The sequence below is a fragment of the Hyperolius riggenbachi genome, chromosome 10 (assembly GCF_040937935.1).
Source record: "Hyperolius riggenbachi isolate aHypRig1 chromosome 10, aHypRig1.pri, whole genome shotgun sequence".
NCBI lineage: Eukaryota > Metazoa > Chordata > Amphibia > Anura > Hyperoliidae > Hyperolius > Hyperolius riggenbachi.
In genome coordinates, this window is record NC_090655.1 from 155,648,485 (window position 1) to 155,676,218 (window position 27,734).

Genomic DNA, 27,734 nt, shown 5'->3' on the forward strand with positions numbered 1-27,734 from the left:
CTGATGTTCCCATAGGCCCAAATGGAGACAGGCATACGCCGGCGCACACGCCGCCCCCATTGACGTGCCCCTGGTCTGCCTGTAGAACAGTCCATCAAAGGAGAAGCAATTCAAATGCATAATCAAATCAACCGCATCATAAATGAACTGGTTGAATTCAAAAAACTCTGGATATTGGCCTTTTAAAAAGAATTGTACTGCCCGGAGTCCCTCCTCATGCGGGATCGACGTGTACAACGACTCCACGTCGACCCCAACGAGAAGGGAGCCCGGGGGGGACCCTCAGGTCTCCAAGTACTCCCAAAAGATTCTTAGTGCCCAACACAAAAGACGGTAATTGGCTCACCAACGGTTTTAAAAGTTCATCAACGTATTTACCCAAACGTTGTGTGGGACTCCCTATACCCGCCACAATCGGGCGGCCCGGGGGCCTGGTCATATTTTTGTGGACCTTTGGTATTGTATAAAAGGTAGGAATATTGAAAGTATCAACTCTCATATATTCTCGTTCCTCCTCTGTAATTATGTCTTTACTCCATGCATCGTCTATCAAATTGTTAACTCTATGGGCTATCAGGGGGAATGGATTTTCAGATAATTTTTGATAAGTATCACGGTCACCTAATAATCGTTTGCATTCGGCAACGTAGTCCTCCTCATTTAGGAGGACCACGTTGCCCCCCTTATCGCCTGGCTTTATAATCAAATTCTTAGCTTCCTGAAGCTCTTAAGAGCTTCTTACTCATCTTTAGTTAGATTGAACCTTTCTGGTCTCTTAGTCCAATCAAACATTTTTAAATCCTGCTGGATTGTCTCCAAGAAGACAGATACATACTTATTATTTGACAGAGGGGGCATTTTTATAGATCTCTTTTTTAATTTAGTGGGGACAAGGGGAGCATCTAATTGGGAATTAGACATCTCAAAGTCATCCATCCAGTCACCACCCCCACCTTCGATGTCCTCAGAGGATGCCATTCCGGGTGGGTTGGTACCATTTTGGTCCAATGAGAGATTATATTCCAGCCCCTCAGTGTGATTGCCTTGGTCTTTGTTCTGATGCCATAATTTTAATGTCAATTTGCGTAGGAACAAGCTCACGTCCTTAAACACTTCAAAGCAATCACCTCTGGTGACAGGTGAAAAGGACAGACCTTTTTTCAATAAGGACAGGTGATGTTCGCCTAATTGGAACCTGGAGAGATTTATAACTGTAAGATCCTCCTCTCCTAACTCTTCCATTGATCCGTTTTGCTCCTGGTTATCATTCCTGCTGTAGCACCCTGTTTGTCCTCTCTGTCCTTTCCCTGTCTGCCATTTTCCTCCTCTCTTGACTGATCTCTCCCCCACTTCTGCCATTTCCTCTGTCTGCTTCTGGTTCTTTTGTTTCTGTCTTTTCTTGTATAGCTCCTCCCCCTCCGATCTCTTCCTTCCTCTTTGTCTAAAAAAGACACTGATTTTTTAGAACTTGCTCCTGATCCTACTGAGGTATCTGTTTCTCCACCTGATCCTTCATCGGGGGCTCTGTTTCCCCTTCGTCTTCTATTATAATCACGTTTTTTATTTAGTCTCTCTATCGGGTCAAAGGCTCTATCTAGATCCCATTTTGCCAAGTCTTTGGTGAATTTCGCCTGTTTATCTTTTTTAATTTCTGTCTGAATTTTTTCAATTTGGTTTTTCAGCTGTTCATTGAGGGGAGCAAAATGTTCGTTATTTTGAAATAGGTTCAGGACAGAAACACTCTCCTGGACCGTCAATGTAATTTCCTTTAGTTGCTCTTTCTCCTCCTCCGCAAACATCTGAACCACTTCTAGGCCCCTTTTCAATGCACTTTCTTTCCATTTTTTAACAAAACGTTCAGTAAGTATACTGGAGGCACCTACCTGGCTAACCTATAGTGGGGGCAACTATACTGGCTCACCTATGCCTGGCTACCTATACTGGGGTACCTATTCTTGGCTACCTATACTGGGGGGACCTATACTAAGTGCAACTAGACCCGGCTAACCTATACTGCGGGCACCCATACCTTTCTCGGGGGGGGGGGGAAGGCACAATTTTTACACCCTCGCCCTGGGTGCATTTTAACCTAGAAACTGCACTGCAACAGAACAACCCATTAAAATCAATTAAAAATGCCTGCTAAGTGGAGCGCTCACTCAATAACCGTCACTAATGACCAGCATTTTAAGAGAGGGGGAGAGAGAATATGTAACTGTGCAGGGAACGAGGGGCTCTTAGAGCTTGCAATGTGGTTGTGTTGGCTTGGGGTACTTCACCAGTCCTTGTTACACTAGGTCAAGCAATCCAGGTTAGTGCGGCTCTCACTCGCTCCCTCTTCACGGTTCTGCCGTTACCAATGTATCTTCAGTGTACACCAAGTTTATAAGTGGATACCAGTGTCCTGCTGTACCAGTGCAAATGTCGTCAAGCCAACATGCTGGAGAGCAGGCACACGTGGCCACAAACACCACCATAGCAACAAATATCCAGCAGGACTGCGGGACAGAATCCTACCCACCTACCAGGCTGAATATGATATGTAACAGCTCTCACTTCCCAATTGCATGGCCACTGTTTAAGTTACACCACTGCTAACTTCATGTACATTAGGCCCCATGCATTACCACGCTCACTTCATCACACTATATGGCCACGCCTATTTTGTGGTGCCCAGGGGTTCCCAAGATCTTCCAAGATCCTAGCAACAGCCTCGCTTCCACATATTGTTCGTCGGTTATGGATATTTTGAGTCTTGACTATAAATAAATAATCAACAGCAATCTTAGCTGCTGAAATGTTCTTAAAGGACCACTATCGCAAAAAAAAAAAAAAAAAGTAGGCAATAAAATCCTGACAGAACCCACAGGTTTTGGGCCAGTCTATCTCCTCAAGAGGATTTTCAGTGTTTTCTTTGTTTTCAACAGCATTTCCTGAAAAGGCAGTTGCAAAGTCTAACTGACAAAATAGTGTGCAAGTGATTAGGGACGCTGGCTGGTATCTTACTAATTTGGCAGTTAAACTGCTGTTCAGGAAATGCTGTTGAAAACAAAGAAAACCCTGAGAATCCCCATGAGGAGATGTTGGTTCTGTCAGATTTTAACTGCCTACTTTTTTCACGGGAGTGGTCCTTTAAAGTGGTTTAAAACCCTGACATAATATTCAATAAAAACATGTTTACCTACTTTTTATATGTCATACCGTTATCATATTTGCATTTGTGCATAAGTATTATTATTCATTTAGAAGTTATAGGTTTCCAAAAGTACAGTTTTTTGCTTTGTGAGCTGACTTTGCATTTTATTAATAACTGGTTTTATTTGTTGCTGTTTTGCAGGCAGACATGCTTTCAGTGTCTCTCTGTCTCCAGCAGCTCCTGCACAGTCAGAGAATGTGTCACACTCCTCACTTGATACATTTAAGTAAACAGAAGATAACATTATCTAAAGTTCGGATGCGTCTTCAATTCACTGCACTCAACTCTCAAGCTCTGTGTGTAAGCCTTCGAATGCTGGTCTAGTAAAAAAATAAAAAAATGCTGGTTGCATATAATATATATGTAAATAATGTTTTAGAGCAAAGGTGAAATGCACGGTTATATTCCACTTTAAGCAAAAGGATCGGTCTGGAGGGAGGAGTGTGATTTTATGGGGCCCATGAACCTCATATCAGCTGTTCTTGTCTGCAAACTGGAACACAGGGAAAACTGTGTGCCTATTAAACTGAACACACCTAGATGGCGTGCATGAAAAAAAAAAGGTGCCAGGAAAAAAGGGCTCGGCTGGATAACAAAATGGCGATGGGCCCGTAATGAAATCTCAATAAGGATAAATATCATTAACAAAATTGGGTAATGTTATATACTTACTATACATGTTAAAAGTTATAATGTAATTCAACAATCCAGCTTAACCCAACCCTACTCTAACACAGAACCCTCCCCGGTAGTGCCTAAAACTAACCACTCTCCTGGTGGTGCTGCCTAACCCTAACCACCCATCTGGTGGTGCCTAATCCTTACCACTCACCCCCAGTGTTGCCTAACCCTAACCACCCCGAGTGGTGCCCAACCCTAACCACTCTTCCTGCAGAAACACCCTTTTACACATAGAAATGATAATATTTTTGATAACGTAAAATCTGTACATACAAACAAAATAATATGACAAAAACTAACGTTGCAAGTTTCTAAAATGACAACATACCTCAAAAACTGAAAAAAAAATGTTCTAATGTTAATGATTTATTGGGCACCACTTTTTCTGCTTTTTTCGCTGTATTAACGATAATTGCATTAGAGTCTATAACGGCGCCATTTTCATCCACTAGCTACCGCCGACCCTTTTTCCTGTTTAAAAGTAGTGTACCAAATTAATTTGTTTTGACAGTAACCATGTCAAGCAATCTATCACTGTAAGGTTCAGCCTATCACTATTATTACTTAACATAGATAAAATTGATTCCAAATTTCAGCCCATTATAACACTAGAGATGAGCTGAATGGTTCGCCCGCGAACGGTTCCAGGCAAACTTTGGGTGCTTCGCGATTGCCGGCGAAGGCGAACTTTTGCGGACGTTCGGTTCGCCTCCATAATGCTCCATTACGGTCAACTTTGACCCTCTGCATCACAGTCAGCAGGCACATTGTCGCCAATCAGACTACACTCACTCCTGGAGCCCCACCCCCCCTTATAAAAGGCAAGGTTCTCTGGCCGTTTTACTAACTCGTCTGCCTACAGTAATTAGTGAAGGGACAGCTGCTTACAGGCTCTGCTAGGGGAAGCTTAGTTAGGCTCTTGTAGGCTTGTTAGCTTGCTCCTGGCTGATTGTTATTCCTTATATAGCACCCCACAACAGCTCATTACCCTCCTTCCCTCCTCCGGAGGAGGAGGATCTTGTCTTCATAGACCCTTAAGAGAAAGTGTCATTAGGGCCTTGCTGTAACAGATTGTAGTGTAACAATTTCAATTAATGTACCCTTCATAAACTTTAAGATTGTATACAAATGTAAGCAGAGTGGCGCAGTGGAAGTGTGCTGGGCCCATAACCCAAAGGTTGATGGATCGAAACCAACCTCTGCTAGGCATGATTTCATTTTTGCACCTCACTTTATCGCATGGGCAAAACGGTTTCCATAGCCCTGAAAGAGAAAGTGTAATAAGGGCCCTGCCGTAACAGATATTACGGTAGCTAAGACTACTCCTGGGCCTTTCTTGTATTTGAAGAGATGAGTGAACTGTGACACCACACCACCCAAAAAACAAACAAACAAAAAAAAAAGAGCAAACAGAGAAGCTTCCCCATATTGGAACATTGGATTTGGTAAAGTCTTAAGCCAATGTGTTGTAAGACACAAGTAAGCTTTAGGTTAGCAGGAATGGTTGCATGGCCACCTAGCTTTTCATCCTTCCCAGGCCAGCTAGGCTGGCTTCAGCCTGTAGTGTTGGTGGTATAGTGGTGAGCATAGCTGCCCTCCAAGCAGTTGACCTGGGTTCGATTCCTGGCCAATGTATGTGAGCGTGCTTTTGACATCCTACAAATCCCTGGAAGACAAGATCCTCCTCCTCCTCCTAGGAGAAGGGAAGAAGGGAGGAAGAAGAGAATTACACTTCCTGATAGATGTATACACATGCAAGATGTTGTAAAGCAGTTTAGGCCTGCAATTCCACATTCAATGTGATTTATGACCTTAAAACATTGGTTTGCGTCAAATCTAGGTTTTTTATTAAGACTTTTGAGGTGTATCCAACTCAAGCATGTCTCCGTTCAGGTATTAGACCACTTCTAACATCTTTTCCATCATTTTTCTAGCCAGCATAATTTTTTTTTAAATTTTCAAGTTTGCCTCTCCATTGAAGTTATTGCGGTTCGCGAAAGTTCGCAATCGAACTTTCACGGTAGGTTCACAAACCTAAAATCGGAGGTTTGGCCCATCTCTATATAACATCTTGATGAGCGCACTATAATTGATTACTGTTTAATGGAAATCCAATGAGGCCATTCCTTGGAGTCAGTTACAAGCAATAAGAAGTTTGAATTCCGTACCAGATGCATTTTTGGAATGGATGTGAATACTCCACAACTCCCATAGTTCTGGTGGTCTGAAGAACAACCAATGCAATTTTCATTCATTTTAATGACAGATATTCATCTAAGAGTATAACTTTAGTATAGCTTTAATGCATTGAGGCCGGGGGGGGGGGGGGGGGGGGGAGGCTCTTTTATTGGTTTAAAAGCAGCATTATCATCATCTGTCCAGCAGCGACAGCTCCGCTGTTTCGGTCACCAGACCTTTTTGAAGCTGTGTAGGTTGATATCACACTGACATAACAAACTCCACTCTTATATAGCAACTTCAGATCTCAAGCACCAATCAGGTGCAAGAGCCTTTATCAGAGGACAGCAGCGGTATACCGCTGAAGGCTCTTGCACCTGATTGGTGCTTGAGATCTGAAGTTGCTATATAAGAGTGGAGTTTGTTATGTCAGTGTGATATCAACTTACGCAGCTTCAAAAAGGTCTGGTGACCGAAACAGCGGAGCTGTCGCTGATGGACAGATGATGATAATGCTGCTTTTAAACCAATAAAAGAGCTGTGGAAGACGTTCTGGAGTGTCTGAGTGTGCAGAGACATTGGGAGTCATAGCACATCCCCCCCCCCCCCCCGTACATATAGGCTATTTTACTCATATATACAGTATGTTTGCATAATGTGTCTGATGTTAAGGTTTCTTAAAAAAAAACAAAAACAAAAAAAACAAAAAAAACCTAAATTAACAAAGAAACTAAAAAAACAGGGTGACATTTTGTGCAAAGTGGGTAACATTATTGCATGGGTAGCCATCGGGTAGCCTCTGGTATGTTTTGCTGCTACCATGTTGCCGTTCTGCCTTATTACATGCTCTATAGTATAACTGTAGTTAGAGCAGGACTACAAAAAATGGCAAGCGGAGTCCACATTGCTAAACACGTTGGCGGCCATTGATTTCTGGTCATACTCTAACTACAATCTCAGGGTGACGAAAATCAGGTGTAGTGGAGGGTGAGGCCAACCACAGACTGAATGGGAGGTGCACACTGTTTTAAGTCTGATGAGTGCCTACAGCCAAATGCATCTGTCTTTCTCAGATACCCTCCTCAGTCTCCACACAGCCCCTTCACCTGAAAGTCCCCACCAAGTAAAATCAGCCATCTCCATAACATTCCTCTGCACACCCACTCATAAACCTCACCTGCTTCTTCTCACACACCCTGCACCATCATACTACCTTACCTCTCTCCACCAAGCACAGTCAGTTGCATACACCTCTCTCCACCCACCCAACAATCTCAGTCAGCATCACATTATCTACACCCAGCAACCCCACCAGCACCATAATATCAACACACTAAAAATTAGATCACAGCTCACTGATATAGCAATGGAGGTATGCATGTGCTTAGTTGAGGATGAGAACTACTGCACTATGACATCTAGATGTGGGGTTATGTATGTAAATATGGTGTGTACACATGTGTATGTATGTATACACACACACGGGCGCCTGAAGCAGCAGGCACTACAAGCAGCCGCTTGGGGCGCATTCCTATCAAAAGGCGGTACCAGACGTTACTAACGTCAATTATCTTTCAGGTCTGACCATTCCTTCTCCCCCTGTCACTGTTCAGTGCTACTCTCAGCTCCTTTACTACACTATCCTTCCGCCCCTCGGCCAATAGGTACATAGCTCTGTCCCACCTCCCCGCCCCTTCCTGGAAGCAGCCACAGAGTGTGTGAATCTGACTCTGGCCCCCGCCAACCAGAAGATCGGAGTTGCTTGGCTTGCCATACCTAACCCACTAGATCGTGTTTCCTCTGCAGAGGTGAGAGTAAGCTGCAGGGGGGAGACTCACTGCAATCAGCAGCAGCCAGCAGTGCTGATAAGGAGAGAGGATAACGAGTCTCCTGACAAGGCAGCTGTGCACTGTGTGAGCCCACTTAGAGCTGTGTATATCGGCATGTGAACTGTACGATGCTGATATACACTGTGCACAGCTGCCTGTCAGGAGACTCAAGTCTCATGTCATGTCCCTTGCTGTAATCAGCACTTCTGCCAGAGATCCGGAGATTTTGAGTCCTGATTAGGACAATGGCTGACCACCTGCTGAGAAGATCAAAAAACAATAGCTGCATGCTGTTAGGGAAGGGGGGGAGGGGGTTAGTGGTCAGGTGAGAGGAGAGATAAGCAAAGACTGAACACAAAGTAAAAAAAAATTACCTGTGACATTTCTCTGGTCTTTGTAGCCTGAGCAGAAGCCATGGGTTTGCATATAAGCATACCCATGGCCATGGCTATTTAGTAGAGGCGAATCTCATCAGCCCCCTCAGTAAGCGCTGCTTCTCCCTGCTATAAATTACATGGCAACAAACAACACTGAAGCAAAGTCATGCTGTCCCTGGACCAGAAAGGCTGCGCGCCCTCTGCACATGTACAGGCTTCCTGGCTTCTTCCCCTCTCCCTCTGCTATGCATCATTATTCGGTTCACGCATGGAGGGGAGCAGTAAGCCAGTGCATGCACAGAGACGACTCTCAACCTTCCTGTTCCAGAGGACAGCTCAACTTTTCTTCAGTGTTGCTTGTTGCCATGTAATTTATAGCGGCCACCCGGTAAGAAGCAGAGCTTACTGAAGGGGTCAGTTAGTGTCCCCTCTTTACTAAATAGCCATGGGTATGCCTATGTGCATACCCACAGCTTCTGCTCAAGATCCCTTTAAGTAATTTAAAGTGTACCAGAGCTGGCATAATCTTGATTTGATACTTACCCATGGCTTCCTCCAGCCCCATAAGCACGTGCGAGTCCCTCGCCATCCACCCGCGGTCTGCCGTTCAGCCACGATCAGCCCTGATAACTGGTTCAAGTCGCGTCTAGCCTGGGTCTTCTGCACACGCATACATCAGGTGACTTGGCTGCAAATCGTCCATCCGATTCGATTATTTTAATCGAATCTGATGAAAATAGCTGCCACCAAGTGTATGCCCAACCGACAAGCGACCAATTTCGGCCCGAATTTGGTTGCATTAATTGATTGCACATGCTGCAAGATATAGGGCAGACTTGCTCAAATGGGTGCTCGGCAGTAATGGCGTGTGATTTCGGGACGAGCGTTGAACGTGCTAAAACCACCAGCGGTGTCCCCTCAGTACCCAGTGCAAGTGGTACATTACCTGTCCGCAGCCCCCGGGCTTACTCCGTTCTCCATACATGAACGCCCCACGTTGTTGCCTAGTAAGGACACACGTGTGACATCAGACGTCACACACGTGGCCACATTACTAGGCAACCACGTGGCACATGGAGTGCGCCCAGAGCCAGCGGAGGTTTCAGACAGGTAATGTATTTTATTTTGTGGAGAAACACTGACGCAATACATGTATTTTACTGGTGAAACTCTGCCGCATTAGAATTATTTTCTGGTGAAACGCTGCCACAATACGTGTATTTTCTGGTGAAACGCTGCCACGGTACAATTATGTTCTGGTAAAATGCTGCCGCAATACTTGTATTTTCTAGTGAAACAGTGCCGCATTACGATAATTTTTGGGTGAAACACTGCCACAGTAAGTGCATCTTTTGGTGAAATTCCGATTATTTTCTGGTGAAATGCTGCACCATTAGGATTATTTTCATGGGGGGGGGGGCGCCACAGGTTTTCTTGCCTGGAGTGAAAAAATGGCTAGAAGCGCCACTGCGCACGCACGCACGCACGCACGCACGCACGCACGCACGCACACACACACACACACACACACACACACACTATATACATACACACTTTCTTTTTAGCCTGTCAACCAGAGTTCCCTGTATTTTCTCAGGTATTTGTATATGTAAATGTCTGAATCTGAATCGTCTGTTGCAGCTTCAATCACTATTAATTATTAATGTATCTATGTATGGCTATTATGAACCATTTAATAGTATGGCCTCCATTTGAATTACTTTTTAAAGGAATATTTTTCCTTTCAATCCTTATCCCCAAGCCAATGCTTACGATTTGTTTTTGTTTTTTGTTTACTTATGGTTGCTTAAAAAATTGTATGGTGTGTGGCCATGAACAGAAATTTTCACGTTGACAGATTTCAAATGTTTGATATTACGGAGATAATTATTTTCTGCAGGGGGAAAAAATGATCTGCTGACTTCAAGATAATTCTATATGTTGGCCTCATAAGTCGTTTTCACCAACAAACTACACCCTCATCTATTTTTACAGTGGCTGTGGAATGCCATCTTGTACTATTCTATGTATATTGGTATATTGTCAGACCTTATGGCACATCTGACAGGCTGATACTTCATTTTCCATGGTCACCGATTTAAAACCAAGATGGAGGTTACTGAACAACTATACTACTTATCTCATGTGCTGCTACAAGCTCAGCAAAGGCAGCAAATAAGACATACAAACATCTTAGAGAAGCATTACAAATTTGCAGTTAAGCAGACTAGGCTTTTATAGAGATGGCGCAAAACCAGTGATTTTCAGTTCGCAAACTCGTGAAAAAGTTTGCTAACCGGCGAACTTCGCAAACGGCAATAGACTTCAATGGGCAGGTGAACTTGAAAAACTACAAACACTGTTTCTGGCCACAAAATTGATCGAAAAGATGTTTCAAGGGGTCTAACACTTAGAGGGGGGCATGGCGGAGTGGGATACATGCCAAAAGTCGCGGGGAAAATCACGGATTTGACGCTCAGCAGGGTTATACTCCCTTAAACGCAGAAATCCCATTGTATTCCTAAATTGGAGGCCTAAAGTGCTTGAAAACATCTTGTGTGTGTATACATGGATCAGGTAGTTTAATTAGTGTACTGCTTCACACTGACAGACCAAACTCACTGTGTAACGCACCACAAACAGATGGCCGTGCTGGTGCACATGTTGATGAGAGTGCAGGTGATGGCGGCTTTACAGCCCATATGGTCGGGCTGAAATAGCTCAATGACAGAACAACAGTGACTGATCGAATTTGGTCTGTCCACAATGAAGCAACGACCTTATTTTCTTGGGTGTGCCCCCCAACACACTCTCATATAGCCGGTCATTGCTTCATTGTGATACGCAAACCCCTTCCCCGCGGCAATGTAACAATCACAAAGGGGAATGGACACATGTACATGCCTTTTGTTGTTTCAGCCACAGTGCAGCCAGAAAAATTAGGCAGGCATGTCCACACACCAGAAAAATTATTCTTTTTGTTAGCGGCCTTAAAAATTCAAGAATCCACCTGGAGTCCTGGACCCTGTTGGTGGTGGTGGAGAAGGCAGTCAAGCGGCCTGCAACCAGAGATGACTTAGTCTTAAGGCAGACAGTAGCCCTCTGGGATCCATGCCTCATTAATTTTGATAAAGGTGAGGTACTGAACACTTTTTTTGATCTAGGAGATTTCTCTTCTCACTGACAATGCCTCCAGCTGTGCTGAAGGTCCTTTCTGACAGGACTCTTGAGGCAGGGCAAGCCAGAAATTGGATGGCGAATTGTGACAGCTCTGGCCACAGGTCAAGCCTGCGCACCCAGTAGTCCAGGGGTCCGAAGTGGGAGCCTGAGAAACTGCTACCATCACACATCCAAGGAAGGACCCAATGTGCTGTATAAGTAATGTACCTGCCCTGACCATGCTTTGCAGAGCAGGCATCTGAGGTCAGATGGACCCTTGACCCAATGCTGTGTGCCAGAGAGGACACAACTTGCCTTTCAACATCACGGGTCAGTTTGGTATCGCCTTTTTAGAAAAATAATTGCTGCCCGGTATCTTCCACTGTGGTGTCCCAATCGCCACACATTTTCGGAAGGCCTCAGAGTCTAACAGTTCCGCTAAGCCAGTTGTCAGACGCCGAGCAAGGGGGTGAGGTGACTTGCAGACATTGGCTTCTTGTGCTCAAAGATTTCCTTAATGGACACTTGGCTGCTGTGGGCAGAGGAGTAGGAACCGCTGGTATAACACAGTGTGCAGTCACACAGATGCAGTGAAAGGTATGGGAATCAGGGTTCGATTCCGGTCCGGAGAGGGAGCCTGAGAAACGGCTACCACCCACACATCCAAGGAAGGCAGCAGGCATGGCACGCAAGTCCCGACTCAGGGAGGTAGTGACGAAAAACAACAATACAGGAGGACTCTTTCAAGGCCCTGCTGTATAATGATGAGACGAATACACTTGTAATCCTTTAATGAGAATCTGTTATGAAGGGCAAGTCTGCCATCCATTCAAGTGAAACGTATGCACTGACTGCTGCTGTAATACAATGTGCAGTCACACAGGTGCAGTGAAAAGGTATTCAGTGACTGCTGCTATAATACAATGTGCAGTCACACAGGTGCAGTGAAAGGTATGCACTGACTGCTTCTATAATACAATGTGCAGTCACACAGGTGCAGTGAAAAGGTATGCAGTGACTGCTGGTGGTATGATACGATGTGCAGTCACACAGGTGCAGTGAAAAGGTGTGCTGAATGTGCTGGGCCTGGCACAGTATAGCAGTTAGCAAGGGCCAGCTGCGACAGACAGGGCTGTATATGCAGTGTCAGTGGGCCACACACAAAAAAAACACATCACAAGAGCATTAGCTCTCAAAAGAGCTGTTTAGGTGGTGCTTTTCAGCAACAAATATCAGCAAGAAGCAAGCTAACAAGACCCAACTAAGCTTTCCCTATATCTGAAGCAACCTCTCCCTTCTCTTATTAAAACAGCAGCACAGAGAGTGAGAACATGGCTGACACTGCTGCCTTTTGTAAGGGGGGGGGGGCTCCAGGAGGGGATGCAGCCTGATTGGCTGCTGACTGTGATGTAGAGGGTCAAAGTTTAGCCCAATGATGTGGTATAGGGGGAAGGTCGAACTTGCTAAAAGTTCGCGTTTTGCCATGAACACGCGAAATTTGCCAGCAAAGCTATTGGGCCATCTCTAGGCTTTCTATTGGAACAGGTGAAAAAAAAAGTAGGATGCAGAATATAAGGAGACGCAAAACCATCTTATATGCAACTGAATCATTGAAAATCCCAAGAGCATTTTAAATTTGAAGAAAATAGAGGGCAGCATTTTACTAAATATAAGCCGCCTGTTGTATCAGGGTTATCTTTGTATGTCTTAACTGTGCTTAAACTGGGTAAGATTTTTATACATTTGAAATAACATGGTGGGGTAGTAGTTAATAGAGATGTGAAACAAACTCAGACTTTTGCGGAACTGCCATAACTTTCAATGGGCAGGCGAATTTTAACCCTCCTGGCGGTTTGCTAAAAAATCGCCAGGGGGCAGCAAATCTTTTTTTTTTAATTTTTTTTTTTTCATGTAGCGAGACAAAGTCTCGCTACATGATAGCCGCTGCTCAGCGGCATCCCCCCAGCCCCTCCGATCGCCTCCGGCGATCGGCGATCAGGAGATCCCGTTCAAAGAACGGGATCTCCTGGAGGGCTTCCCCCGTCGATGTCGTGACGTCAAAGGGGATTCCTATCCACCCCATAGAGCTGCCTGGCACTAATTGGCCAGGCAGCGCACGGGGTCTGGGGGGGGGGGCGGTGCGACGGATAGCGGCGGATCGGCGGGTAGCGGCGGTGATCGGGCACTGCACGCAGCTAGCAAAGTGCTAGCTGCGTGCAGCAAAAAAAAAAATTATGCAAATCGGCCCAGCGGGGCCTGAGCGGTGCCTTCCGGCGGCATAGCCCGAGCTCAGCTCGGGCTTACCGCCAGGAAGGTTAAAGCCATGTGTCTGCTGACTGTGATGTAGGGGGTCAAAGTTCAGCCCACTGACGAGGTAGAGAGGGCGGATCAAACCACCCTATGTGTTCGCTACCCACCGTGAAGAAGCTAATGTCCACTGGCAAACCGTTTGGGCCATCTCTAGTGGTTAACGCTTCATAGTCCTGGGTTCCAGTTTTAGCCCGGACATTATTTGAATTTTTTGTTTTTCCAGAATCAGAATTCCACCCCCCCCCCAAACACACACACACACACACACACACACACACACACACACACACACACACACCAATTAGCCCTAGCCTTTGATAAGGACTTTGGACAGTGACAAAAATTAGATTGTAAGCTTTCCCAAGGGACAAATAATGTACTGACTATTGTTAAGTGTTGTAGAGGATGTCAGCACTATACAAATACAAATTAGTAATAATACAAAGGGACTGACACAGGATTTGACTGCAACCTCTACAGAACCAAAAGAGAAAAATAATCTAATTTACTTGATCAGTAAAATACAGAATGACTGATCCATAAATCCTTAGAGACTTCACAGATCACGCCAATTTAACTGCAATAAAAACACATCAATTACTTTTTTCGTTAAGTTATTAATCATCTTGCTGTCATGAAAACGCACTGAACAACAGTATTTCAGATGTCTGTGATGCATCATATGATAAGTTGTTAAGGTAACAATGCTGGTTATTCATTGCAATTACTTTTTTTTTTGGGGGGGGGGGGGGGGGGGAGGGAACAGTTTGTAATTACACTTCATGTTAACTGTCCTGATATGCATTATGTGTTTAACAAGTATTGCATTTTGCGTCTGCCTTAATTACCAATTTGTAGGTTTCAGTATTTGTAATTTATCTCTGCTCATGTTCTTAATGACAACATGACAGTGCAATGTGAACATCATAAAGTAACTGTTGATTTCTCATATGAGTTGCGTGAAACACACACAAACGCACACACACAAAAAGAATTTGCCAAGTAAAATAAAATATTCATACTTAAAATATATACACACAAAAAAACACACACACAAAAAAAAAAAAAAATCTGCCCTCATCTCCTAATTGCCCATATAATTATCATACCTGCCTTTGTCCCAAAGTAATATAATCTGAGGAAAAATCTAAATTCCCCTATGGATAACTCAGTCTGCTGCTAAGAATTAGAGGGATGAGTGGTTGAAAGCAAATCTCTGTTGCAACTGATTTGGAACAGTAGCAAAACATGCATGCTGCAGCAGAGTGGTTAGTTTGCCCTTGTCTCTGCCTCTGGAGGCAGTGCTTCATTTGTCCTTCTAGCTCTCCGATACTTCCTTATTCCAGCTGTGAAGGAGGATGCATCAGAGATATGGTACATGACATGGAGCATTGCAGCCAGAGGTGGCGACAAGAGTGAGTTCGGATTGGGGATGTCCGTGTGTGTGTGTGTGTGTGTGTGTGTGTAAAATAGAAATACCAATGCAGTGTTTGCGCTAACAATGGTAAACAATGGTAAATGGTAAACAATAATTTGAAAGGGCAACACCTAACAATCAGCCTGGGAAATGCCCAAATGAATCGGCCCTAAAGAAGTGTAGTCCGACAGTACTGCTAGTCACATGGATATAGTTTAGGACAGTAGATTTACACAGATTGGCATTATTAATTATTTACTAGATAGAGTGCATAGGTAGGTTTTATTTAACTTGTGAAGAAAAAGAAGAAGAAAAAAAGGTGTGTGTGTGTGTGTGTGTGTGTGTGTGTGTGTGTGATGAGCAGAGATGTGGCGAACGGTTCCCGAACCGTTCGCCGGCGAACATCGCCAAATCCCTGGGGCTCTTACTACTTCCGGGTTGCACTGACCTGGAGTAGTACGCCTGCGCTGCCCGGCGGAGCGCGTCCTAGATCACGCTCCTGTTGCCGGGCACTTTCTGCGTGTGTGCGTGACGTCATGAATGACGTCACGCTCATGCGCAGAGAGTGCCCGGCAATAGGAGCGTGATCTAGGACGTGCTCAGCCGAGCAGCGCAGGCGTACTACTTCGGGTCAGTGCGACCCGGAAGTAGTAAGAGCTCCAGGGATGTTCGCCGGGTGAACAGTTTGCCACATCTCTAGTGATGAGGCCTGAACAGAGGAACAGGTGATGACCACAATGTGCAGTGATACAAACAACTAAGACCATAACATAAGGTGCAAAGTACGGTTTTATTGTGAGTAGTATATAATGCAAATAAGATGCAACCACATGCACAGCAGGCTATATACAGACAACCAGGGAATGCAATGACAATAATGCAAATATGAAGCAAACATATGCAAACAGAATATATACAGTGAAGCTTCCACAACCAGACAAAAAGTGTGCACACATACAATCAACCCCTGACTACCTGACTAACTATATACAAGCAAACGCACACAGGATAATACAAGTGGGTTGCAAAAGTATTCGGCCCCTTTGAAGTTTTCCACATTTTGTCATATTACTGCCACAAACCTGAATCAATTTGTTTTTAATTCCACATGAAAGACCAACACAAAGTGGTGTACACATGAGAAGTAGATCGAAAATCATACATGATTCCAAACATTTTTTACAAATAAATAACTGCAAAGTGGTGTGTGCATAATTATTCGGGCCCACTTTGATCTGAGTGCAGTCAGTTGCCTATAGACATTGCCTGATAAGTGCTAATGACTAAATAGAGTGCACCTGTGTGTAATCTAATGTCAGTACAAATACAGTTGCTCTGTGAGGGCCTCAGAGGTCGTCTAAGAGAATATTGGGAGCAACAACACCGTGAAGTCCAAAGAACACACAAAACAGGTCAGGGATCAAGTTATTGAGAAATTTAAAGCAGGCTTAGGCTACAAAAACATTTCCAAAGCCTTGAACATCCCATGGAGCACTGTTCAAGCGATCATTCAGAAATGGAAGGAGTATGGCCCAACTGTACACCTACCAAGACAAGGCCATCCACCTAAACTCACAGGCCGAACAAGGAGAGCGCTGATCAGAAATGCAGTCAAGAGGCCCATGGTGACTCTGGACGAGCTGCAGAGATCTACAGCTAAGGTGGGAGACTCTGTCCATAGGACAACTATTAGTCATGCACTGTACAAAGTTGGCCTTTATGGAAGAGTGGCAAGAAGAAAGGCATTGTTAACAGAAAGCATAAGAAGTCCCGTTTGCAGTTTGCCACAAGCCATGTGGGGGACACAGCAACCATGTGGAAGAAGGTGCTCTGGTCAGATGAGACCAAAATGGAACGTTTTGGCCAAAATGCAAAACGCTATGTGTGGCAGAAAACTAACACTGCACATCACTCTGAACACACCATCCCCACTGTCAAATATGGTGGTGGCAGCATCATGCTCGGGGGGTGCATCTCTTCAGCAGGGACAGGGAAGCTGGTCAGAGTTGATGGGAAGATGGATGGCGCCAAATACAGGACAAACTTAGAAGAAAACCTCTTGGAGACTGCAAAAGACTTGAGACTGGGGTGGAGGTTCACCTTCCAGCAGGACAATGACCCTAAACATAAAGCCAGGGCAACAATGGAATGGTTTAAAACAAAACATATCTATGTGTTAGAATGGTCCAGTCAAAGTCCAGATCTAAATTTAATCGAGAATCTGTGGCAAGATCTGAAAACTGCTGTTCATAAACACTGTCCATCTAATCTGACTGAGCTGGAGCTGTTTTGCAAAGAAGAATTGGCAAGGATTTCAGTCTCTAGATGTGCAAAGCTAGTAGAGACATGCCCTAAAAGACTGTCAGCTGTATATTCAGCAAACGGTGGTTCTACAAAGTATTGACTCAGGCGGCCGAATAATTACGCACACCCCACTTTGCAGTTATTTATTTGTAAAAAATGTTTGGAATGCTGTATGATTTTCGATCCACTTCTCACATGTACACCACTTTGTATTGGTCTTTCACGTGGAATTCCAATAAAATTGATGCATGTTTGTGGCAGTAGTGTGACAAAATGCGGAAAACTTCAAGGGGGTCAAATACTTTTGCAACCCACTGTATATACATACAGTATATATACAAGTCCTTCTCAAAAAATTTGCATATTGTGATAAAGTTCACTATTTTCTGTAATGTACTGATAAACAGACTTTCATGGATTTTAGATTCATTACACACAACTGAAGTAGTTCAAGCCTTTTATTGTTTTAATATTGATGATTTGGGCATACAGCTCATGAAAACCCAAAATTCCTATAAAAAAATTAGCATATCATGAAAAGGTTCTCTAAACGAGCTATTAACCTAATCATCTGAATCAACTAATTAACTCTAAACATCTGCAAAAGATTCCTGAGGCTTTTAAAAACTCCCAGCCTTGTTCATTACTCAAAACCGCAATCATGGGTAAGACTGCCGACCTGACTGCTGTCCAGAAGGCCATCGACACCCTCAAGCAAGAGGGTAAGACACATAGAACTTTCTAAACGAATAGGCTGTTCCCAGAGTGCTGTATCAAGGCACCTCAGTGGGAAGTCTGTGGGAAGGAAAAAGTGTGGCAGAAAACACTGCACAACGAGAAGAAGTGACCGGACTCCGAGGAAGATTGTGGAGAAGGACCGATTCCAGACCTTGTGGGACCTACGGAAGCAGTGGACTGAGTCTGGAGTAGAAACATCCAGAGCCACCGTGTACAGGCATGTGCAGGAAATGGGCTACAGGTGCCGCATTCCCCAGGTCAAGCCACTTTTGAACCAGAAACAGTGGCAGAAGCGCCTGACCTGGGCTACAGTGAAGCAGCACTGGACTGTTGCTCAGTGGTCCAAAGTACTTTTTTCAGATGACAGCAACTTTTGCATGTCATTCGGAAATCAAGGTGCCATATTCTGGAGGAAGATTGGGGAGAGGGAAATGCCAAAATGCCTGAAGTCCAGTGTCAAGTACCCACAGTCAGTGATGGTCTGGGGTGCCATGTCAGCTGCTGGTGTTGGTCCACTGTGTTTTATCAAGGGCAGGGTCAATGCAGCTAGCTATCAGGAGATTTTGGAGCACTTCATGCTTTCATCTGCTGAAAAGCTTTATGGAGATGAAGATTTCATTTTTCAGCACCACCTGGCACCTGCTCACAATGCCAAAACCACTGGTAAATGGTTTAGGGACCATGGTATTACTGTGCTCAATTGACCTGCCAACTCTCCTGACCTGAACCCCATAGAGAATCTGTGGGATATTGTGAAGAGAAATTTGAGAGACGCAAGACCCAACACTCTGGATGAGCTTAAGGCCGCTCTCGAAGCATCCTGGGCCTCCATAACACCTGAGTAGTGCCACAGGCTGATTGCCGCCTCCATGCCACGCCGCATTGAAGCATTCATTTCTGCAAAAGGATTTCCGACCAAGTATTGAGTGCATAACTGAACATAATTATTTGAAGGTTGACTTTTTTTGTGTTTTAAAAACACTTCTCTTTTATTGGTCGGATGAAATATGCTAATTTTTTGAGATAGGAATTTTGGGTTTTCATGAGCTGTATGCCAAAATAATAAAACAATAAAAGGCTTTAACTACTTCAGTTGTGTGTAAGGAATTTAAAACATGTGAAAGTCTAATGTTTATCAGTACATTACAGAAAATAATGAACTTTATCACAATATGCTAATTTTTTGAGAAGGACCTGCAGAATAGCGTGGTAAAGGGAGCGAGCAAAGACATGTCAATATACGTATCAGGGTCAGCAGCGGTAATTCAGCTATGTATCGAGGTACAAAGGAATGAGCAGAGGCAAAGTTCAGCAACAGGTAATCAGATCAAGGAACAGGTTTACAAGAAACAGGACTCGGGTACAGGAGTGACCAGGAACTCAGACCTACAGAGATTGACGTTCTGGCAATTGCTTGGAGGAAGAGGCAGTCTTAAATAGAAGCAGGATGCAGCTGGTGGTAATTAACCAAAGTCCCATAGAGGCATCTGCAGGACAAAGAACTGCAAGTCCTTGGTATAAGCAGCATAAAGCCACCTGCTGGTGGAAGGCAGAACTTCAGGGCTGCTAAATGTCCACAAAGCCCTCTGCTGGTGGCACAGTGAAAGTCCAAAGTTCTCCAAGTGAGAGCTGCCACCAGCAGGCAGGAGAAGGCAATGCATAATTCCTAACAGTGTGTGTGTTCTCGGTTTCCAGATGGTCAAACGAACAAGGATGTTTGGGAAAATTATGTACTCTAAAACATATTACAGTTTGTGCATTTGTCAAGTTATTAGTATGAAAGTTGTTTGCAGGCCAGGGTGTGATGCCCTAGAGCAGCGTTTCTCAATCTCATTCTTGGGACTCCACAATGGTGCATGTTTTGCAGGCAACCTCACCTATGCAGAAGTGGGGTAATCAGAGTCTTAGCTAGATGGATTCCATGTAGCTGAGCCACTGATTACCCCACCTGTACATACTGTAGGTGAGGTTGCCTGTAAAACAAGCACCATTGTGGAGTCACAAGGACAGGTTTGAGAAACACTTCCCTAGGGTATATCTAAACTAAGAAGAAGGGGCAGCTTTTTATGGGGTGGCAGGAAAGCCGTTTGGGTTGATGTGCACCTCCAGAATCAACAACTAGAAACCAGCCAGAACTGAGACATTTTCATGATGCTGGTAGTGTTGTGCACCCATTACTACTGCACCATGCTGAACTGGTAGTAGACTGCATAACCCAGTCTGGGTGAAACTGCACCCTCCTTCCATTTCCAGCCAAATAGTTCACAGGGGTCCCAAGGAGTTGAAGATCCATCTCATCATCCTCTGCAGAAAAGTCTTGTGGACTATCTAACGATATAGAGCAGAATGTGGATGAATACGTAGAGGATTCTGACTAAGGGGGAGGAGAAAGATGCCTTTCTGGAAGACTCACCATTGTTTGGGTCATCAGACAATGTGATTAGAGGCTTTAATACCGGTGCATTTCCACCCCAACAAGCTGATCCAGAAGATGAGCCAGTTGAAATTGTCTCCAAAAGGCCACTGCTACCTGCTGGTGCATACAGGGAAAGTGAGGAAGAGGAGGACGACACAGATGATGCTGATGAGGTCTTTGATCTGATCTGGGGAAAACGAGGAGATCTTCATAGACAAGAAAGAGGAGGAGGAAGAAGAGGAAGAGGAGGTTGTAGAACACCATCAAAGGGGGTGAGGGAGAAAGAGTTAAGGCTGCAAAAAAAATCAGCAGCCTTCACTTACCACTAGTCAGGCAAGTTGTGGTAGGTCATCATCGGCAGCTGTCCCCACCGGTGTGCCTCAAGAACCACGGACCACCACCACCAGTGCACTTTTCAGTCAAGTTAGAGGTTTGTTTGGGTGGTCCTTTTTTGCCGTACATATTGATGTAATCACTATGTAGTGATGTCAACATTATGGTCTTCTGCAAACTGTGTGCTTAGCAGTTGAAAAGAGGGAAAATCATATACAGCCAGTGTCAATCTGCCAGTGGCAATGGACCACAAGGTTGAATTCCACCTTTTACGTGCTACAGAGGCTCTCTGAACAGCAGAAAGCTGTGGTGGGTTATGTGCTAGAGGTTGCGTGTATTAGACACTAGCATACATTGCCTTACTCATAACCTGTGTACTGACTGCAAATTGCCACAGTATTGGCACCTTTGAAAAGGGCAAATAGGATTACCCAGCAGGAACGCAAGAGCAACATCGCATGGTCTGGCAACTTGTGCGACAACGTGCGGTGAGATGGAGGTAATGTAAATCTATGGCAATGCAGTTTTTTTAAAAAATGTTTACATTGGCATTTTTCAATACACTTCGCCACAATTCTTATTTTGGCCACAGTAAGTGAACGCTAAAGAGCCTTACTTCCTGCTTAACCTGCTGACAGAATGGAGATTACCCTGTGCTGCTGCAGTAATCCCCAAAGGCTTTTTCGCATTGCGATGGGATCAGCTGATTGCAAAGTATGGGTGCCAAACTGTCAGAGGGCTCATTCGCTACAAAGAAAATAAGAAATAAGATATCATTTAGGGATTTAAAGCAGAAAAGAAGCAAATAGATATCATGCAGATAAATGATGTCATTGCCTGAACCAGTGTTTATTTACCCCTTGCAAGAAGAGATGCTATTGTCCTCGCCACCAATGCAAGTCCAGACAAAATCTTAGAAGTTGATTATTAGCCATAGTGTTCCACAAATCCAGTAAGAGGTGGAAGGTGAAGGAGGAGTATATTGCAGGTTCAGAAGTAGAACAAGAAAGAAGAGGAGGAGGAAGAGGAATAGGAGGGATGGGGCAAAGAAGGATACAGAGGCTACATGATATCCATCCATCCAAAATACAAGTGGCGTGTCCCGCAGATGGCAAAACCAGGCAGAGGGAAAAAAAGGACAATGACCCTGTGCTGCTGTTCAACCCACAGAAGTCTTTGTCCAGATTTCCCTCATCTGTTGACACATAGCTGCTGTCATGGAGTGCATATGCAAAGTTCCATGTATACAGTACATAAAAACAAACACTTAGTATTGGATAGCTGCATTACTTGATCCACATTACAAGCCTAAGATGGCAGAACTCATCTAACTCATCTCATCACAAGAAAGGGGACTTAAAATACAGCATTATCAATAAGTAGGGCTTTTTTGGGATTTGTATTCAGCCTTTCTTCATGTCAGCAGCAACAGGGATTCTATACCAGACATGGCAACCGAACAACTAACTTTAGTGGTAGGGGCGGCAGCAGCGGGACTGGTTGTCTAAGCCAAACTACTTTTATGGAGGCAAGCAGCTATTCATGCAGAAGTCGCCAATGACACTCATGGGCGTCCGCAGAAAATTTTACATGGAGGAGCAAAAAAGGGAGGGGTATGTGGCGCGCAGAGTCTCGTGCCAAAAATGGATGTGGCCATGGACCAGGATGTAGGTGTCACGGGTGGAGCCAAATTTACATGAACTTACATGGTGGGACATTAGACTAGGACTATAGTAAGAATTAGATGACGAGCGCCTCTGACACAGGTGCCTTCCAGTTTAGGTATTGAAAGGGACCCCTAGTTCAGGTCAGGTAGTGACAGGGACCCCCCCAGTTTAGGTAGTGACAGGGACCCCCCCCCCAGTTTAGGTAGTGACAGGGACCCCCCCAGTTTAGGTAGCGACAGGGACCCCCAGTTTAGGTAGCGACAGGGACCCCCAGTTCAGGTAGCGACTGGTGCACCTCAGTTCAGGTAGTGACAGGTGACCCCAGTTCAGGGGGTGGACAGGAGGGGGGGGCGGAATCAGGCGCCCCAATTTGCCCTACGTGCGGACGCCCATGACGACACTCATCAACAGTGCTTTTCAGTGATGGTATAGGAAAACAAGTGCTCTGCAGGGGACATCTACAACCTGCAAAGCCAGGGTCCACTATTGCTATTGTTGCTATTTTTGCAGATGATACAAAATTGTGCAGAATCATCAACTCACAGGAACATAGTGACATATTGCAATAGGCTCTGCATAGGATGGCTATATGTATACTGCTGAAAGAACTGACAGACTCCGGCACTCCTCATTGAATCTTCTTTTATTAAGGCCACAAAGCACAGGTACAAACAAAAGCCCCTATGTCTACAGCTGTTTCACGTGTAACCACGCCTCTTCAGGACACGTGGAGCCTGACACTAGAGATGTCGCGAACCTCTGATTTTTGGTTCGCGAACCTCCGCGAAAGGTTCGGTTCGCGAAAAAGTTCGCGAACCGCAATAGACTTCAATGGGGAGGCAAACTTTGAAAAGTAGAAAAAATTCTAACGCCTAGAAAAATGATAGAAAACATGTTTCAAAGGCTCTAATACCTGGAGGCAGACATGGTTGAGTAAAATACACATCAAATGTCCCAGGCTAACATCTAGGTTTCACACAGACCCCTATTTTAGGGCACCCTCCACCCTAATCCCTCCTTCCCTTCTACCTATTCCCTCCTCCCTCCTACCCGAGAGAGGAGGGTCTCATCTGCCAGAGAATTATATTATTTCAAAAGCCAGTTTACATACCATAGCTGAGAATTGAACCCAGGTCTCACTGTGTGGTGGGCAAGTACCTTAACCGTTTGTGAGAATCCGCTCAGCTGCCTGCACAGGCAGGCAGCCTTTTGACCATTGTTTAGGTTTGCTTGCTGCAGGACTCTGGAAAGGAGACCTTCTGTCAGTTGTGCAGCTTGTGTTGCTGAGGGATTTGCATACATTAGTCATGCAAATCCGTTACCTGCCTTCTTTTGATGACTGGCACTATAAAAGCATTCTGCTCCCAGAATGCTTTGCTGGACATTTCCCTTCCATGGTCTGTTCCTGATGGACACTGCTGGAGTGTCAGCCATTGCTATCTAGTATACTTAATTCCTGGGGGTTGCTTTAGGCTCCCCTTCTAGCCCAGTCAGGTTGTATTATCTGTTTTGCCTGTTCCGTCTGTCTTGTGTTTGGATCGCACAAGCCCTAGCGTTAGCGGCTGTGGATCCTTCTGATTGAGTCTGGAGTGTAGGTTGGAACAGCGGTTGTTTCTGCCTACCTCATCTGTTCTGTCTGCCGTGTGTTTGGATCGCACTCGCCCTAGCGCTGGGGATCCTTCTGTTCTGTCTCCTGGGATCAGGCTAGCTACTTTGAGCTAGCGCTGGGAATCCTTCTGTTCTGTCTTCTGGGATCGCACTAGCCACTTTTCGCTAGCGCTGGGGATCCTTCTGTTCTGCTACTCTGTCTCCTGGGATCGCGCTAGCTACTTTTCGCTAGCACTTGGGATCCTTCTGTTCTGTCTTCTGGGATCGCGCTAGCCACTTTTAGCTAGCGCTGGGGATCCTTCTGTCGCTTGTCCCTGTTTTCTTGTGTCTGTCTTGTCTGCTGCGCTTGCTGGAGGCTCGGTGAGGTAACCGTTAAGCAAGCGCTCGCGTCCTCGGTTTCATGTTTGTCTGTTAATGGTTAGTTAGGCGTGCTTGTCTCTATTGTGCTTATCACGTGGAGACCGCGCATAACCGCGTGCACTGTTGCGAATGAGTGCGGTGTTCGCGGTTAGCTAGCATTTGTTATTTTCTGTATCTCCTTATTGTATTATTTGCTGTGCCTTTGCTACTCTCGTGCTCCGCCTTGCTGTAACCTTGTGTCACGTCTGGCGATCGCACCTCTCGCGATCGCGTTCCTGCTTCTTATCTGCTGTGGTGTGTGCACAGTCGCGGGTTGGCGACTAATTTTATGCACACACACACAATCTGTCTCTGTGCTCACTCTCAATCGCTTCTCTTGCGATTGCGTTTCTTCCCTTCGTACAATTCCTGTCTGGCGTGTGTGGTAGGGCAGAGGAGCTGTTCCTCTGCACTCCACAGCTCCACCTGCCGACAGGAATTTCCCTCTGCAGGTGCATAGCACCTAGCCTGGGTGTCCTCAATAATACGATTGTGGAGGAAATCCGCCGCGTCAGCGCACGTCTGGTGCGCTGACCACGGAGACGATTCCACAATCGTTACACCGTTGTACCACAACAGTACTAGCTGAAGCTGGCCTAGCATTTACCATTTATGCTCAATCCAACAGAAAAATTAGACAAGATAGCAGCGTTAAGAAGACTTGCCTAAGGTCTCCTACTGAATAGGTGCTGGCTTACTGAACAGAGACGAGATTCAAACCCTGGTCTCCTGTGTCAGAGGCAGAGCCCTTAACCATTACACCATGCAGCCACTGCTTACAGATATGTAGCCAGACATGGTCTTGTCTTTTGTGTTCAACATTTGTCCAAAGAGAACCCCAGATAGCCAGGTAGATTCATCTCTCTCTCTCTCTCTCTCTCTCTCTCTCTCTCTCTCTCTCTAGTAGGGATGGTCACCGCTTTCCGCGGAATTGTATTTTTGAGCATAAATGGATTGAGCATAAATGGTACATACTAGACTGGCCTCAGCATGTAGTGTTGGTGAGAGAGAGAGAGAGAGAGAGACAGGAGACCAGGGTTCGAATCTCGACTCTGTCTGTTCAGTAAGCCAGCACCTATTCAGTAGGAGACCTTAGGCAAGTCTTTCTAACGCTGCTATCTTGTCTAATTTTTCTCTTGGATTGAGCATAAATGGTAAATGCTAGGCCAGCTTCAACTAGTACTGTTGTGGTACAGCAGTTAAGGTACTTGCTCACCACACAGTTAGACCTGGGTTCAATTCTCAGCTATGGTATGTAAACTGGCTTTTCAAATAATATAATTCTCTGGCAGATGAGACCCTCCCTCCGGTAGAATAGGTAAAAGGGTAGAAGAGTGGAGGGTGGAGGGAGGAGGGTGGAGCCCACAAGAGCCTAATTAAAATCTCCCTAGCAGAGTGTGTAGAAGCTGTCCCTTAACTAATTAGTATAGGCAGATGAGTGAGTCAAATGGCTCAAGGACCTTGCCTTGTATAAGGGGGGGGGGGGGGGGGGGTTGGGCTCCACCAGTGAGTGCAGTCTGATTGGCAATAATGTATCTGCTGACTGTGATGGAGAGGGTCAAAGTTTTGCTCCATAGAGCATTATGGGGCGAATCGAACTTCCGAGAAAGTTCGCGTTTGGTAGGCGAACGCGAACCACCGAAGTTCACGTGTCTACCTGACACATTTTCTTCCTACCCCACCTATATCCAGGTATCCCCTCCCACCACCCACCTCTCTCTCACAAAGGGGGCGGGGAGAGACAAACCATGAACATATTACAGGTTAAGGTGACCGTGTAGTATAACTTGAAATCCTACCTAGAACTTTTACTTAAAAAATGCATTTACCTCATCCCTCATTAAAACCCAGATTCCCCAGAGCCTCAGTATATGAAATCATCCAGACTATATGGGCACACAAATGGCAGATGAAATTCAACGTTAAAAAATGTAAAGTCATGCATTTTGGTCATACCAATGGTCTAACACCATACAAAATAAACAGGATACAGATAGGGACATCAAACTTGGACAAGGACTTAGGAGTACCCATCGCCAACAAGTTACATAGTTATATAGTTACTTAGTGATTTAGGCTGAAAAAAAAAAAAGACATACGTCCATCGAGTTCAACCAGAAAAAAAAAGTACAACACCAGCCTGCTCCCTCACATATCCCGGTTGATCCAGAGGAAGGTGAAAAACCCTTACGAGGCATCGTCTAATTAACCCCAAAAGGGAAAAAATCCTTCCAGAATTCAGATGGCAATCAGATAAAATCCCTGGATCAACACCACTGCACATTACCTAGTAATTATAGCCATGGATGTCTTTCAATGCAAGGAAAGCATCTAAGCACCCTTTAAATGCGGATATAGAATTTGCCATAACTACTTCCTGTGGAAATGCATTCCACATCTTAATCACTCATACTGTAAAGAACCCTTTTCTAAATAAATGGCTAAAATGTTTTTCCTCCATGATCATGTCCTCTAGTCCCGTGTGAAGGCCTAGGGACGAAAAGCTCATCCGCCAAGCTTTTATATTGCCCTCTGATGTACAGTATTTATACATGTTTATACATGTTAATTAAATCCCCACTAAGGTGTCTTTTCTCCAAACGAAATAAACCCAGTTTATCTAACCTTTCTTGCTAAGTGAGACCTTCCATCCCTCATATCAATTTTGTTGCTCGTCTCTGCCCCTGGCTCTAAAACTGTAATATCTTTTCTGTAATATGGTGCCCAGAACTGAATTCCATATTCCAGATGTGGGCTTAATAGCGAGTTAAACAGGGGCAATATTATGCTAGCATATCGAGTTTTTATTTCCCTTTTAATGCATCCCAAGTTGGATCTCCCTCCAGCATGCCACAGTCCTGGTGTTGGACCCCTTGAAACAACTTTTCCATCACTTTTGTGGACAGAAATAGTCCCTGTAGGTTTAAAAAAACTGCCTGCCCATTGAAGTCTATGGTGGTTCACCCAGTTTGCGCAAACTCAAACTTTTACTGGTTTGATTTCGCTGTCTACGAACCCAAAATTTTATGTTCGAGACATCTCTATTGGTGTGTGTCTGTGTGTCTGTGTTGGGGGGAGTGCAAAATCAGTGTTTGCCGTGGGTGCGATATTGCCCAGATATG